The sequence below is a fragment of the Petromyzon marinus genome, chromosome 1 (assembly GCF_048934315.1).
Source record: "Petromyzon marinus isolate PM22_M1 ecotype Great Lakes invasive population chromosome 1, UKy_Petmar_22M1.pri1.0, whole genome shotgun sequence".
Taxonomy (NCBI): domain Eukaryota; kingdom Metazoa; phylum Chordata; class Hyperoartia; order Petromyzontiformes; family Petromyzontidae; genus Petromyzon; species Petromyzon marinus.
Genome location: NC_133667.1, coordinates 24,695,988 through 24,710,436, shown reverse-complemented (window position 1 = coordinate 24,710,436; position 14,449 = coordinate 24,695,988). Strand labels below are relative to the sequence as shown.

Genomic DNA, 14,449 nt, shown 5'->3' with positions numbered 1-14,449 from the left:
TGGTTTTTTCGGTAAAGTCACGTAGGTGAAATAAAAAGAAAACAACTAAATTAAATCGCGACGTTTCGGAAGCAACACAAGCTTCCGTCTTCAGGTGGAACAATCACAGCAGAATCGCTGTACCGTGTTAAAATGCAAATGTATTCATTGCGAAAAGCCAATCTCTCTCTCTCTGTTATCCTCTACGGCAAAACTTTGCAGGACCCTCTTGGTACAGCGATTCTGCTGTGACTGTTCCACCTGAAGACGGAAGCTTGTGTTGCCTCCGAAACGTGATTTAATTTAGTTGTTTTATTTTTTATTTTACCTACGTGACTTTACCGAAAAAAACAAAGAGCAGTAGCGTATGGTGGATTCTGGCAAATCGCCTGACGAAGCTGGTTATAATCACCAGCAAAACGTTGTACTCAAATTGTAAATGTCGTGGGTTTACGTGACAAACTTTACTTATTGGTCGTGCCGGGTGGTGGCGGGTTTAACGGCACATTTATATTTACGTGATCTAACCCAAAACACCCTTATTATGGCTGATATTGGTCGCGAAAGCCTACTGCGTGTTAAACTGCAAATTGTCTTCATTGCGAAAAGCCAATCTCTGTTATCCTCTACGGCAAAACTTTGCAGGACCCTCTTGCAAAACGAGTCCCGATACGCAGTGAGGCAGTCGCCGTGTAAACACACTGTGCTTGTATTCTTGGTTCTTTCGGTAAAGTCACCACGTAGATGGGAAACAATAAAATAACACAAATATAAAACAATAAAATTCTCACGACGTTTCGACTGCAACACAAGCAATCATCATCATCATCAGGTGTGAAAACCACAGCAAGGAAATTGACGATGTTTGCCTGTGTTGCAGTCGAAACGTCGTGAGAATTTTATTGTTTTGTATTTTTATTATTTTATTGTTTCGCTTCTACGTGGTGACTTTACCGAAAGAACCAAGAATATCTTGACACTTGTTGCATTTCTAGAAATGGTGAAACCTAAACATTGTAGCAATAATAATAATTATTAACATCTGGCAGGTACACCAGCAGTGGATCGAGCAAGCCAGGCTCTGCTGGTGAGACAATAAATGTGGAAACGGGTCCAGAGTTTTGCGAATGTTTAAATAATGATTATGATTGGATGTGTAAATAATATTCTTCGTTTATGTGGAGGGACGGGTATGTTAATGGTGCATATTGTCTGCTTATTTATTTTGTAATATGGTTTAATAGTATGCACTTTAAAGTATAGACTTGATAAGACTGTAACATATTCTTGGTTCTTTCGGTAAAGTCACTTAGAAGGGAAACAATAAATATATTTATTATTTGATTATTTCCCTTCTACGTGACTTTACGAAAGAACCAAGAATATGAATCCCTGCAGTCACGAAAGCTTTAAATCAAAATTTAAGACTGTAACAATTTAAAATTTGTGTTCACGCAAGTACAAATATGCGCAGCGTTTGAATTAGTAGATCTGGTAATAGCATCATAATAAATATGAACGATGTAATCGTGTCAGTAATTTAGAACTCATTAAAGTGCTATTGAATACTTTAAGAACTTTTACTTTAAATTTCCCCGCCAAATGACGTCAACGTTGAGGAAATTTTAGAAATACAATTTTTTACAAACTGTTTTAATTTCATCAAACAACACGAAACGTTATTGAAATCCAGCAATCTAAATCATTATGAAACGTTGATCGAATTTAAACTCGTACATTTAATTATAGCGAAATACCTCAAGGTTAAAGCGACACTGAGATTTTTAACATTGGGAGCGCTGTGGGCCAACTCCCTGTCGCCCGATTGGTCAAAGCGCCTCACGTGCGCCAATCAACCAATCAGGAGCCCTCCCCCCGCCCGGGTTGTCCCCGTTACCTTCTACCGAACCGAGAGGCGCGCGCATTAAATAAATAAATAACGAGTGGGAATTCCCGGACAATCCCAACCGCACAAACGGTAGACACCTTCCGGTGGCAGTAGACATCTTCCGGTGGAGGTAGAAGTTTTTTTTAATCGAGGTAGATGTTCTTCTGGTGGCGGTTGAGTTTCTTGCAGTGACAAGCAATCTTCCGGTGGCGGTAGACACCTGCCGGTGGCAGTAGACATCTTCCGGTGGCGGTAGAAGTTTTTTTTTATCGAGGTAGATGTTCTTCTGGTGGCGGTTGAGTTTCTGGCAGTGGCAGCAGCAATCTTCCGGTGGCGGTAGAAATCTTCCGATTAAGGTAGACGATGACGTCTGGTGGAAGTAGTTCTTCCAGTGGCGGTATAAGTCTAGGGCTCTAGGCGGTCGAGGATGTCTGGTTGCAGTAGAGATCTTACTGTGGGGGTGGAATCTTACATTACAAACTATAAACCAAGGCCGTAGCCATGGAGTCAACATGGGGGGGGACCAAATCTCCCAGGGGGTCTGGGGGTCCTCCCCCAAACCAAAAAAAAATCTAAATTTGAAAACTAATTTCCTGTCTAAAATATTACAACAATTCACTAACACGTGATGGACTTTTTTTACAATAATGTCTAAGGGTGTATTGTATTACATTTCTGTTTTCTTGTTTTACCTTTTCTTGTTTCAAGAAAAGAGAGAGATTCGGGATGAATAAAGTACAACAATAACCACAATCGTATAAACAGAAATCTATTTTATAGCAATGTATTGGGGGGGGGGGGGCATTTAGATTTTATTTGAATATTGGGGGGGATGTGTCCCCCCCAATATATATTATAATTACGGCCTTGCTATAAACAATTGTTTTTATCTTACCAGGTAAGACCTACTAAGCTGTATAGCTCTTTTTTCAGAAGCGACCTGGCCACAAATGATAGCGCAACGAAGTGGCTCTTATAATCATCATCACCACGTGGGAATTCACAGCAGCCAAATAACTCATAACGCGGGATGTTGATTCTAAGTGTGCAGGGGGGAAATCCCGGAGGACCCCGGAGAAAAAAATCCACACGACCAGGGGGTAGAGAGAGAGAGACACCGCAAAATCTAAAATATACAGCAGCAGCAGGCATCAGGGTCGGGATCTAACCCACGACCTCCTGCACACCAGGCGGGGTCGTTTGGGATCGAACCCACGACCTCCTGCACACCTGGCGAGGTAGTTCAACATCGAACTCACGACCTCCTGCACACCTGGCGAGATAGTTCGGGATCGAACTCACGACCTCCTGCACACCAGGCGAGTTAGTTGGGGATCGAACCCACGACCTGCACACCAGGCGGGGTCGTTTGGGATCGAACCCACGACCTCCTGCACACCAGGCGAGTTCGGGATCGAACCCACGACCTCCTGCACACCTGGCGAGTTAGTCCGGGATCGAACCCACGACCTCCTGCACACCAGGCGAGGTAGTTCGGGATCGAACCCACGACCTCCTGCACACCTGGCGAGTTAGTCCGGGATCGAACCCACGACCTCCTGCACACCAGGCGAGGTAGTTCGGGATCGAACCCACGACCTCCTGCACGCCAGGCGAGGTAGTTGGGGATCGAACCCACGACCTCCTGCACACCTGGCGAGGTAGTTAACATCACGGTGAGCGCAAGAGATCTTCCAGTGGCGGTAGAAGTCTTCCGGTGGCGGTGGGCCAGTGTCGGGAGCGCGAGTTCGCGGCACCGGCTCGGCTCTTTGCAGGTAGGAGGGCAGTGAAGCCGCCGCTCGCTGTGCGTGCTGCTGGTTTGTGTCTATGTGTGTCTGTGTGTGCGCCGTTTACATAATGTACACCTCGCACACCTCACACGCACGTTGCTGTAGTGGGCAAGGCGCGAGTTCCTGTCGCGGACGCAGTGCTGTCGTTGTTGAGGGGTTCCTTCACCATGTTCGCGTCAACACAGCGGACGCTGCGCACTTAAAGGCGCCCGGTGTTTGGGGGTTTCAGGCGGAGCCACCGAAACCAAACATTCGGCCCCGAGGCAATTCTCGTGCCGCACATAGCCAATTCAAGGCATCCGCTGCGTGTTGGTCGATGCGGAGCCACCGAAACGCCTAGGAGTTGCGTTGAGGGCAGCCGTCACGTACGCAATTAAAGGCGTCTGGTGTGTGGTGGTGGTGTTGTTTGGGCAGAGCTACGGAAACGCTGCCGCCTTATTAAAGGGCAGGGGGTTTCTGAAAACATTGTCATCGGGGTTTTGGGTGAGCTACTGGAACCTATCTACACATTTACATCATTAGACCTCCTTTGCCAGTACCAAAGTATAATAATAGGGGTTTTTCCCCTTGTTTCCGGCAACAAAACTGAAACCTTTTTACAAGGATTCATGTCTGGATTAACCACAATACCTGCGGTCAAAATGCAAACAAAAAACTGATAATATATGCATTGTCCTTGAAACTGATTGGTCCACACCAGAGACGGCATCTACATCATTAGACCTCCTTTGCCAGTACCAAAGTATAATAATATTTTGACCACAAGCATTGTGGTTAATGCAGACATGATTTCTTGTAAAAAGGTTTCAGTTTTGTTGCCAGAAAAAAAGGGGAAAACCCCTATTATTATATTTTGTTACTGGCAAAGGAGGTCCAATGATGTAGATGCTTATTCCCCGAGCACTTCATACTTTGATAGTGCAATTGAGACGAGGCTCAAAAGAAAGCCGTCTCTGGTCTGGACCAATCAGTTTCAAAGGCAATGCATCATATATTATCAGTGTTGTTTTTTGCATTTTGACCACAAGTATTGTGGTTAATGCACACGCATGATTCCTTCTAAAAAGATTTCAGTTTTGTCGCCAGAATAAAAGGGGAAAACCCCCGATTACTATCTACACATTATTTGGCGATACTGCTGCGTTGAAATTGGCGCACACGCGCACAGTCAACAACGGAAGAAAAAAAACTCTTAACACATTCATTGACCAATGTACCGGACAGTGCAATATTGCGTCCTCTCGATGCGCGCGCGGATGTAACCTTTAATTAAAGGGGCAATGTCGACCGCTTCAGGAAGAGCTGAAAACATCCCCTTAAAGGCGCGCCGCGAAGTTTGGGTTGGGTCACCGAAACCCTGCACCCTATTTAAAGGGTATTGAATGGAGTGGCAACTATAAATGGTTTCAGAAATCCAGCTGTTGGCTCCCGGACACAACAGCTACCCAGGACCTCGCCGCAGTGGCGCACACTGCGTGTGCTGAGAGGGCACGAGCAGGAAAAGTCTCCTCCAGTGTTTATTGGTGCGTGTGACCTTTACCGTTTTAGATGAGAAAGGACAAGTTCAAACATAACAGCGAGACCAGAGACGAGATGCAATTTAAACGTGTAAAAATAAATACATTTAAGTAAATATATTTGCGTTAATTCTGTCAATGGGACCTTTTTGCCAGTATCAAAATTATAAAGAAAAATAACTAAGCTTTGCCATTTTCTGTTTGCATGTTTTGCCACAAGTATGTGTGGTTAATGCAGACTTGATGTCTTGCAAAAGGTATATATTTGGTGTTTCAACGTCTTAACACCTATATTCTTGGTTCTTTCGGTAAAGTCACGTAGAAGGGAAACAATAATGTTTTATATTTTTATTATTTTATTGTTTCCCTTCTACGTGACTTTACCGAAAGAACCAAGAATAATGAATCCCTGCAGTCACGAAAGCTTTAAATCAAAAGTCTTAACACCTGTTTTATTGCCAGAGGGGGTAAAGCCGATTGTTATATTTTTTACAATGTGTTGAGTTCCCGACGACGACTCGGAGACGGCTTGAAAGTAAGGGCTTTGCGCCAAAGGTTTATTAAGTGTATCACAATAGCACAAAGGGTGTGACAACTCCCAGGGGTTAGGGGTCCTACACTAAGTCCTGGTCCAGCCCGGCTAGCTCTGGTCTCTCTCCCTCGAGTCGGATGGGGGCACTTTGCCAACCCCACCGACCGGGAAGAGCAGCACCTCCTACGGCTACCACTGGCTTCACTCCTGACTCTCGTCGATCCCTCTCTACCCCTGGTTCGCTCTCCACCCTTCTCACTCTACCCGTTCCCACAGTGACCCCGCTTTCGTCACGGGGTCCCCCCCTTAAATACTAGAGGAGACATGACGTCATCGAGCCGCCCAGCGCGCATGACGCCACGTTCCGTGACGTCATCGCACTGGACGGCACACATGACGTCTCGTCCCCATTGTACTCCTCTACAAATGTATTGAGTCTTTTTTCAGCCAGCTGACCATAAATCGCCAAGGATTATAGCCCCCTTCAAATTTAAAAGTATTTAAGGTTACATTAGGGATATAATAAAAAAAATCACACTTCGCCATTTACTACTATAATGAGCCAAGAATGTCTGTGTCCTGCGCGTGACGTCACACGTCGACGAGCCTCCATTAATAATCATGAACAGGTGACGTCCTCCACGTGGACCCCCCCCTCATTAATATTAATTAGCGGGTGACGTCACTCCACATGGGGGGGCGAAGCGCCTCCCCCCTCAGCGTCAACTCACAACCCTCACTACAAAGGCAGAAGAACCCTCACGTCACGTGATCTCCGTGACGCTGTTGTTGAGACATCAAAGTAAAAAGGACGTCATAATGAACAAGGGATTATAACCTGTAAATGAAACAGGTCTGTGTCACCGCGGCCTTACAAATTGCACACGAATGGATGCAATGAATATCACGTCGCGATCTGCTTTTTGCTTGCAAGTTTCAGATTTACTACAATACACCCGTCCTTGGAAGGGCAAAAGGCTAGTCTAAGATATTACAAACTCATAATATCCACGTAATGCATCTAACGTGTTTCTTAATCATGTGTCATAGCTGGCAATGTGCACAGTATGGATAACTTCTTTCGCACAGTACTTAACTCCAACCTTGCGCTAATTGAAAACGTGCTCCAGGCACATTCATATGTAAATTCAGCACATAATATCGATTTTTTTTCTGATAGGAGAAGTGTCCTTGGGAAAGGCACATTGCTAAAAAGAGGTGATAGCTGATGAATGAGACTGGTGATAGAATGGGGGTACCCACACTTTACCCCACTGCTGGGCGGACAGAGGCTGGGTGGTGAGGGAGGGTAAATTAATAAAGTTGCACTCGGGGGATCGGGTTTGTGACCTCTGGGTAACAAGTCCAGTGTGCAAACCATTCCACCACTGTGGCAGTATCCCTAGATAAGGGACGATCCATTTATTGTTTTTTAAAGGACCCCCAAACTATTATAACTTTTTCTTATAAGGGTTTGTATTACAGTATGTGTGGGAAGCGGCTGTGTAGTGGTTTGCGTACTGCGCTATGAACCCGGTGACTTGAGTTCGATTCCCACTTACGAGCCTAGGTCGACTCAGCCCCAAAAGTGCCTGGTGCAGTTTGTAAACATCATCACTGGGGACACAAAGGCGGCCGAGTGTGGTGCTGACCACCCACCCCCTCATGTGCCGTGTTGGCCTTCATTGGTGTTCCCAAACAGCGCTTGCCCCAACAGCCTGTGTAGCCTATTCATGGGATATTTGTCTTCGTGCACAGTGCGGAGCACAAGTGGTGCATCTGGCAGTCATCTTAAGTCAATCAACCCGCAACACCTGGGTTTGTCCTGTGACCTGCCAGCAAGCACCTGACCTGGCACAAGCGCCGTGGTAATGTCACCGCCACTTAATGGGAATTGGCGGCTGTTGTTCACGTGCTTGTGCAGTGACTAACCATGAAACAAAGACGGTCACTGCATCGCGCATTTTCAGATGCGCTTCTGTGGCCGTCCTGTACATTCTTCCTTCCGATATTAGGAAGCAACTGGAGCTATGCACTTTTAAACATAGATTGAAAACTCTTTTTTTTTAGAACAGTTTTTTGTTGTCCTTCCCTCGCACCTCTGATTAGCACGGTTGGCAACGTACGGTGCGAAAGAAGTTCAACATACACGCGCATGTGAGTGGTAGTGTAGTGTATTTGGCACCGGGGTCTGTCCCGTGACCTGTCAGCGAGCCTTCTGCACTTCACGTGGCCTCAAAGTGCACCTGGCCTGGCACAGGCGCCGTGTTTACTTCACCGTTACTTTGTGGCCAATGGTGGGTGTTGGTATTAGTGGACTTGGTCGAAGCTAACGACGAAGCGGCAGCCAAAAGAAGGAACACGGCTAAGAGGACGCCCACCGCGTAGATGGAGCGATCATATCTAATTGTGTGCACGTGTCGACTGCAAGTTTTTACGCGAGACCGTGAGAGATTTTGCGAGACCGCAATGGTTTGGGGAGGGCTTCATTGATCAGTGGATGCCACCAATGGAAAGTAATGATATTCATGTGCACGATGCAATGAGTGCATCGTGAGAGTAAGGATCTCTTTTATTCGATGAACCCTTACAGCACGTTCGCCCCTTGTTGCTGAGATTCGTGGTTTTAATCTGGCACGTCGCCCTGGTTAATACTCTGTAGTGTATATTGACTATAAAAACACGACGCACTGTCTGCTTCACTCACTCACAGTGGGCGTTAACTATCCCATTACGCTATTCGCAAGGACTTAAGGCCATTGTGTGCTGCCATCACGGTTCAAATGTACCAGATTTGGAAAATGATACCACAAATCACTGAATTGGCACAACAGTGCTCCCCTACTGCGAAAACCTGACAGAACCCTCCTGAAAAAGAGCCATGAAAATCAGTGAGGCTCTCCTGGGTAAACAAGCGTCATAATAATCATATTTACGGAGCAATGTAATTTAGACGTTTGTTTTTGTGTGGCCATGTAGACACGTAAAATACACATGCAATGGAGTCGTGTAATAGAGAAGTAACACAAGTATAACGTCAGTGCTTGCGACACCACACTGAGAAAGAGCCTTGTGTAGAGAGATGCGGAGAGGAGAGAGAGAGGGGGAGTGAGAGAGATGATAGGGTGGAAATTGAGAGCAGATAACAAGATGGGGCGTGGGCTTGGACAGAAAGTGATTGGGTATGAGTGAGCAATTGAATGAGTGAGAGTAGGTGAGTGGCGGTGAGGAATAGTAAGTGCGTGCTAGTGTGTGGGTGAGAGTGGGTGAGGTAGTGTGTGGGTGAGTGAGCATAAGAATGACAGAGTGAGTGGGTTAGTGGTTTGTGAATGTGAGTGAGTGGGTGAGGCAATGGAGTGGTTGAGAGAGTGGCAGGTGAGTGATAGGTTGGGTGAGCGGTGGGTTTGTAAATTATTGAGTGAGCATGAGGGTGAGTAGTGGGTGAATGAGTGGGAGAGTGAGGGTGAGTGCTTGGTGTGCGAGTGAGGTGGGTGAGAGAGTTTTGGGGGATGTGGGTGAGTGAACGAGGATGAGGTGAGTGGTGGGTGTGTGAGTGAGTGAATGTGAGAGTTTGTTTATCGTGCTAATTGATCCCAGTCTCTGCGTATTGCCCCATCTCCCTTCCCCTCTCTCACACAGAACTCAATTCACAGGGCAGCCTCTCTCCTGTCAGAGCCCACCTCGCGGTAAGATGGTGCTCGCTCTATTCGCTCTTCACCTCTGGACCCAAAGAAGTATGCAGGGTTCAGGTTTGACTGCAAACCCTGACGTGTGATGATGGCTTTATAAGTCAGGCCATGAGTGGATATGTTACATTTGTTTGGTAATCACAACAGGGAAAACCTCTTAGTTGGTGTGCTTTGCAGTGAGGGAGACTGTCTTCAGCTGTCTTTATCTCCAATGTATATGTCTTGGATTGCAACTCCTTTTCCTTGGGCATGTTCCAACTGGAGTTATACATGATGTGTTTGTGTGTGCATGTACATGTATATGCATACACGTGTGTCCATGTATTTGTCTTTGTAGGGGAGATAGGGCACAGCGGTTAGCGCACTGTGCTACGAACCTGGTGACCCGAATTCGATTCCCGCTCACGGCCAACACCAGTAATGATGATCTGAACCAGTCCTGGACTATGTCGACTCTGCCTTAAATGGTGCGGTGTTTAAACATCACCACTCGGGAGACAAAGGCGGCCGGGTGTGGTGCTGGCCACCCACTCCCTTTTGTGCTGTACCGGCCTTCATTGGTGCTTGCTAATAGCACTTACCCCAACAGTATGTTTAGGCTATACTGGAAATATTCGTCTTTGTTGTTTGTACGCATCTCTATGCTTGTGTGTATATTCTTAGTGTATGTGTGAATAGGCATGTGTGGGTGTGTGTGTAAGTGTCGATCGTCACTATCGTCTAGAAATGTTTCCATGAATTGAGAGAAGGGAGGGGAGTCAAGAGGGAGAGAGATGACAGAGAGGGAGGAGAGAGAGAGAAGCGGAAAGGGGATAGGAGGGCTGGGCCTGAAAAGAGGGAGGAGAGAGAAGGGGCAGGCAGGAGAGAGAGAGAGGGAGGAGGGAGAGAGAGAGAAGAGAGAGAGAGGCAAGCAGCTCAAGCCAGGAGCTGGGTGGTGCAAGGAGACCTGACCTCAACCCGGTAGGCCATTGTGAGCCTTGTGTACACGCTGCAGCACAGCTTGACTCTATAACTGCATGACTCTGGTGATCCTGACCGTGTTAATGGGGCATGAGAGGGAAAAGTCTGCGTGAGTCGTTGGTGAAATGAGAGTGGGGCGACGCTCATTTCTTCTGGCTGCCCTGAGCCAGTGGGGGTAGAAATTGCACATTCCCATGCTGCCGACTTCGCTCAAAGTTGCGATGCTCGTTATATCGACCACGACAGGAGGATGACAATGATGATAACGATGATAGTAATGATGATAATCATGATTAATATGCTGATGCTAATGGTGATAAAAATGATGTTCGAATGTCTACCTAAAACACGTGAAGCCCATTTGTTGCGTGACGGCCTCGTCCGTGCCGTGCAGGCAGTGAGGAGTTTGTGACCATACCTCACCACGCTGGTCAGTGCGGTATTGTGAAGGTCGGGGGAGTACAGAACATCAATAGGGTTTGCTGCACTGCCCTCTGCTGCCTACAACGCCCACTACACGTGTTTGTTGTGCATGGTGGTGGTCGCCCATCCATGCACTGTCCAGGCTCAACCTCCGCTTAGCTTCCGAGGTGTGATGAAATTGGACGCATTTCCCGGGTGGGTTGGCCATGGGCGCAGGATGCATGTTATCGGTTTACCTTGTGTGTGGCTGTGAATCTGCACCTGTGAGGAGGTTATAATTTTGATCATCCCGTGTGGTGCGCTGCAGTCAGGGCTCTCGACTCTCAGTTTGTACGTGCCCGAGTTCTAATCCCTGCCCGAGTTATAATCCCTGCCCGAGTTATAATCCCTGCCGGGAATCAACACGGCTGCATGATTACCACCACTAATACTCTTAAGCATTATTCTTGTCAGCATCAAGGTAATTGTCATCACCACCGCTCACTATCATCATTAAGGTCATTGTCATCACCCTCATCACTGTTTTCATCATCAACATCAGTGTGATCACCATCATGAGGGACTGTGTGTTGTCTTGGTGTGGTCTGCGACTGTTTTTGCTGTTGTTTTGCTGCCTTGCTCAAGCTTGGAAATGTGTGTACTTATGCAATTTGAACTGATATACTTTACCTAGTGGTTTGCTTCCCTTTCCTACACTTTGCACTCCTATCGTTTTTTGTATTGTTGTTTGTTGTAACTTTCTTACCCGCCCCGACTCAACCTCTGGAAAAGAGCTTCACATCGGATTTCTCCAGGATAAATAAAGATTCTTATTTTGATGATCAACATCTCCACTATTACCAAATTTAGCATCAACACCACGATCACCACTCCCACCGCCATCACCTTTACCATCCGCAATAACACCACCATTATCACTAACATTATCAATATCATTATTAACACCACCATCACGACACCATTGCCGTCATCATTGTTTACCATCATTATCATCAGCGCTACTGCAGGGCTAAAATAATGAGCACAACTCTATTTGAAAAATAGTGGTCATCCAATGGAGAGACTGGCCTCTGCCATGTTAATAAGGAATTTTCATTGCTGGATTAGAGCTCCTCAATAGCATATTATAAGCAAAGTGAAAGTATGATCATTGATGATTTTTATCCCATATTCCTCTGAGTAAAATGACAGCCGTGACCCGCACACACGGCTCCTCTTAAGTAGTCCATGCCCATGGAATGTTGGACCCCTCTGGCGATTCAAGGAGTTCTAGATTTAAAGCTTTCGTGACTGCTAGGATCCATACTCTTTGGTTCTATTGGGTAAAGTCACTCCAGCGCTGTCCTCCAGACAGTCTCGTCCCTTAACCTGATGAAGGCCGCTTGTGTTGTGGCCGAAACGTCGTGATTTTTTGTTATTTTATTTTCACCTACGTGACTTTACCCAATAGAACCAAAGAGTATGATTCAAGGAGTTTTCACGAATCGTCGGGTAATTCAATTCAAGTATTGATTTTTTTCTCGTTTGCATTATTTTCACTCTTGTGGGGTTTTGTTCGCTCCCATTACAGCCCAAAGGTCACGGCTTCGTAAATTCGGTACAATTTACGTACGTTGCAAAAAATATATTTTTTGTTATGCGTTCGAACGGATGCGCGAGTATTGTAAGTGAAAGAATGGATCGTTGGATGTACCGTTACATGTTTAGTGGCTGCACCAACTAGGCTGTATGTCCGGGCTGTCCGACATCCATTCCACATGTCTTTCGTGGTGAAATAAATACTTCAGTGACTGTCACTTTTCTTGTCCACGTTTCTGATCCATATCTCATCGTGCGTAATATGCACTAGTTTAAATTGAATTTTTTCAGGACATTGATTGGCATAATCTTGACTTAAAGCTTTCGTGACTGCAGGAATTCATACTCTTTGGTTCTTTCGGTAAAGTCACGTAGATAGAAAAAAAAATCACGACGTTTCGATTGCAACACAAGCAATCGTCCTCATCCCTGTCATCTCGAATCGTCGTGAATTTTTTTATTATTTTTATATCTACGTGCCTTTACCGAAAGACCCAAAGAGTATTCATTGGCATGTTGCTTTTTCGTTATCAAATTACCCGTTGACATTTTATTTTTACTTCTGTGGGCTTGCCACGAAGTTCAGTTTGCAAAAAAACCTCGAGAAATCAGCTCGTGCACAGGAGTTATGCAGATCATCTTTACATTGCGAGACCGTGAGAGGGTGCTGATGGATTGGAGTGGCTTTCAACTAGCAGTGGATAGATAATTGATGATGGTGGTGGTGCCTGCATTAACACAATCCTAATCGTTAACTGGCGATTTAATTGCACATTTATCAATGTTCTAGTATGAAAGCCTAGCACCATCACAGCCTTTAAATATATTTTGGATTACGAAGATGATAAGCCAATTACGCAAGAGTTCGTTTTTGGTAGCGCATGGTGTATGTAATTTCATAGTGCACATAACCGTGGTGTATTAGATTCCATAGCAAACATTCACATGTTAATATTTTGTCATCTATTTTTAAAGCATCTGGAGCCCTGTATATTTGACGTTTCTATGTTCACCCCCTGGTTGCGTGCATTTTCCTCCAGGTCCTCCGGTTTTTTCCCTCCACATTTGGAAACATGCTTTTAGAATACTTGGTTGCTATAAATTGCCAAGTGATAAGTCAATTCGTTGAGTTATCATTTGTGGCCAAGTTGCTTCTGGAAAAGAGCTATATAGCTCAGGGGGCCTTTTCTGGTAAAACTAAAAATTGTTTAGTGGTTTAGTTTAGTCTTAGTTTACTAAATCAGTTTGCAAAGGCATACAGTATAACTGCTTCATAGTTCACAAAACATAATGCGTTGCTTTTGCTTAATTCACTGCTGAATGAGAGACTCCCCCTTTTGCCATTTCGGTAGCGGGGGTTCTTTGTCCATACTTCACCGTGCTGGTCAGTGTGGGTTGGTAAAGGCGGGGAGCATGAAATCGCAGTACGACCAAGGATTTGACTACATTGACACCTGTTGCCTGCTGCATGGGTGCCCAGCCGTTAACAACGCACCACGCATGCTGGGCATCCATCCAAACGGAGATCTTATGCGCCCGGTCTGATAAAATCTCCGTAGTGCACATTTTTTTTTCACTTGTTGTCATAGACCAGGGGTCAGCAAACAAATTAACAAGAAGAGGCATTTTTTCGAATTCGATTAAAAACAAACTTTATTTAAAGAGCCTGCAATGGACGTGAATTTGAGACGGTGGTCCTGAATAAACCACGTCACGAAGCACTTCTTAAAAGAGCCGCAGATTGCCGATCCCTGTCATCTCCATATATATAAAAGGCAAAGTTGTGATTATGTGTGTCTGTTCAAAATGTTTAGCGTACTTCCCGACATGCAACAAACTGGAAATTTGCCATGTGGGTACTTTCCAGACTGTACACCATGCAAAAATTATTTAAAAAATACACTTTTGTGTTTTTTTGGGGGGAGCTCAATAAAGCATCTATTTTTTGCACGGCAAGTGAGCTGTGACGTCAAATCTGTCACGTGACCCACGCATGTGGAAGCGTAACGCAGTGCAGTGTAGCGGTTGCCGCGCTACGAACCCGGCCACCCGAGTTCGATTCCCGCTCACGGCCACCACCAGTGACGATTATT

General features: G+C 45.7%; 1 protein-coding gene across 5 annotated transcripts in view; it reads left to right on the top strand.

Annotated features, from left to right (window-relative positions):
- The first annotated feature begins 3,502 nt into the window (after positions 1-3,502).
- Positions 3,503-14,449, top strand: part of AGL (amylo-alpha-1,6-glucosidase and 4-alpha-glucanotransferase) — a 63,099-nt gene continuing 52,152 nt past the window's right edge. For 2 of the 5 annotated variants that reach the window (XM_032946024.2, XM_076065966.1), the window contains exons 1-2: positions 3,503-3,642; positions 9,346-9,392. The gene's annotated coding sequence lies outside the window, so the exon portion shown is untranslated. The other 3 variants (XM_032946034.2, XM_032946061.2, XM_032946053.2) reach the window with 3 other exon arrangements.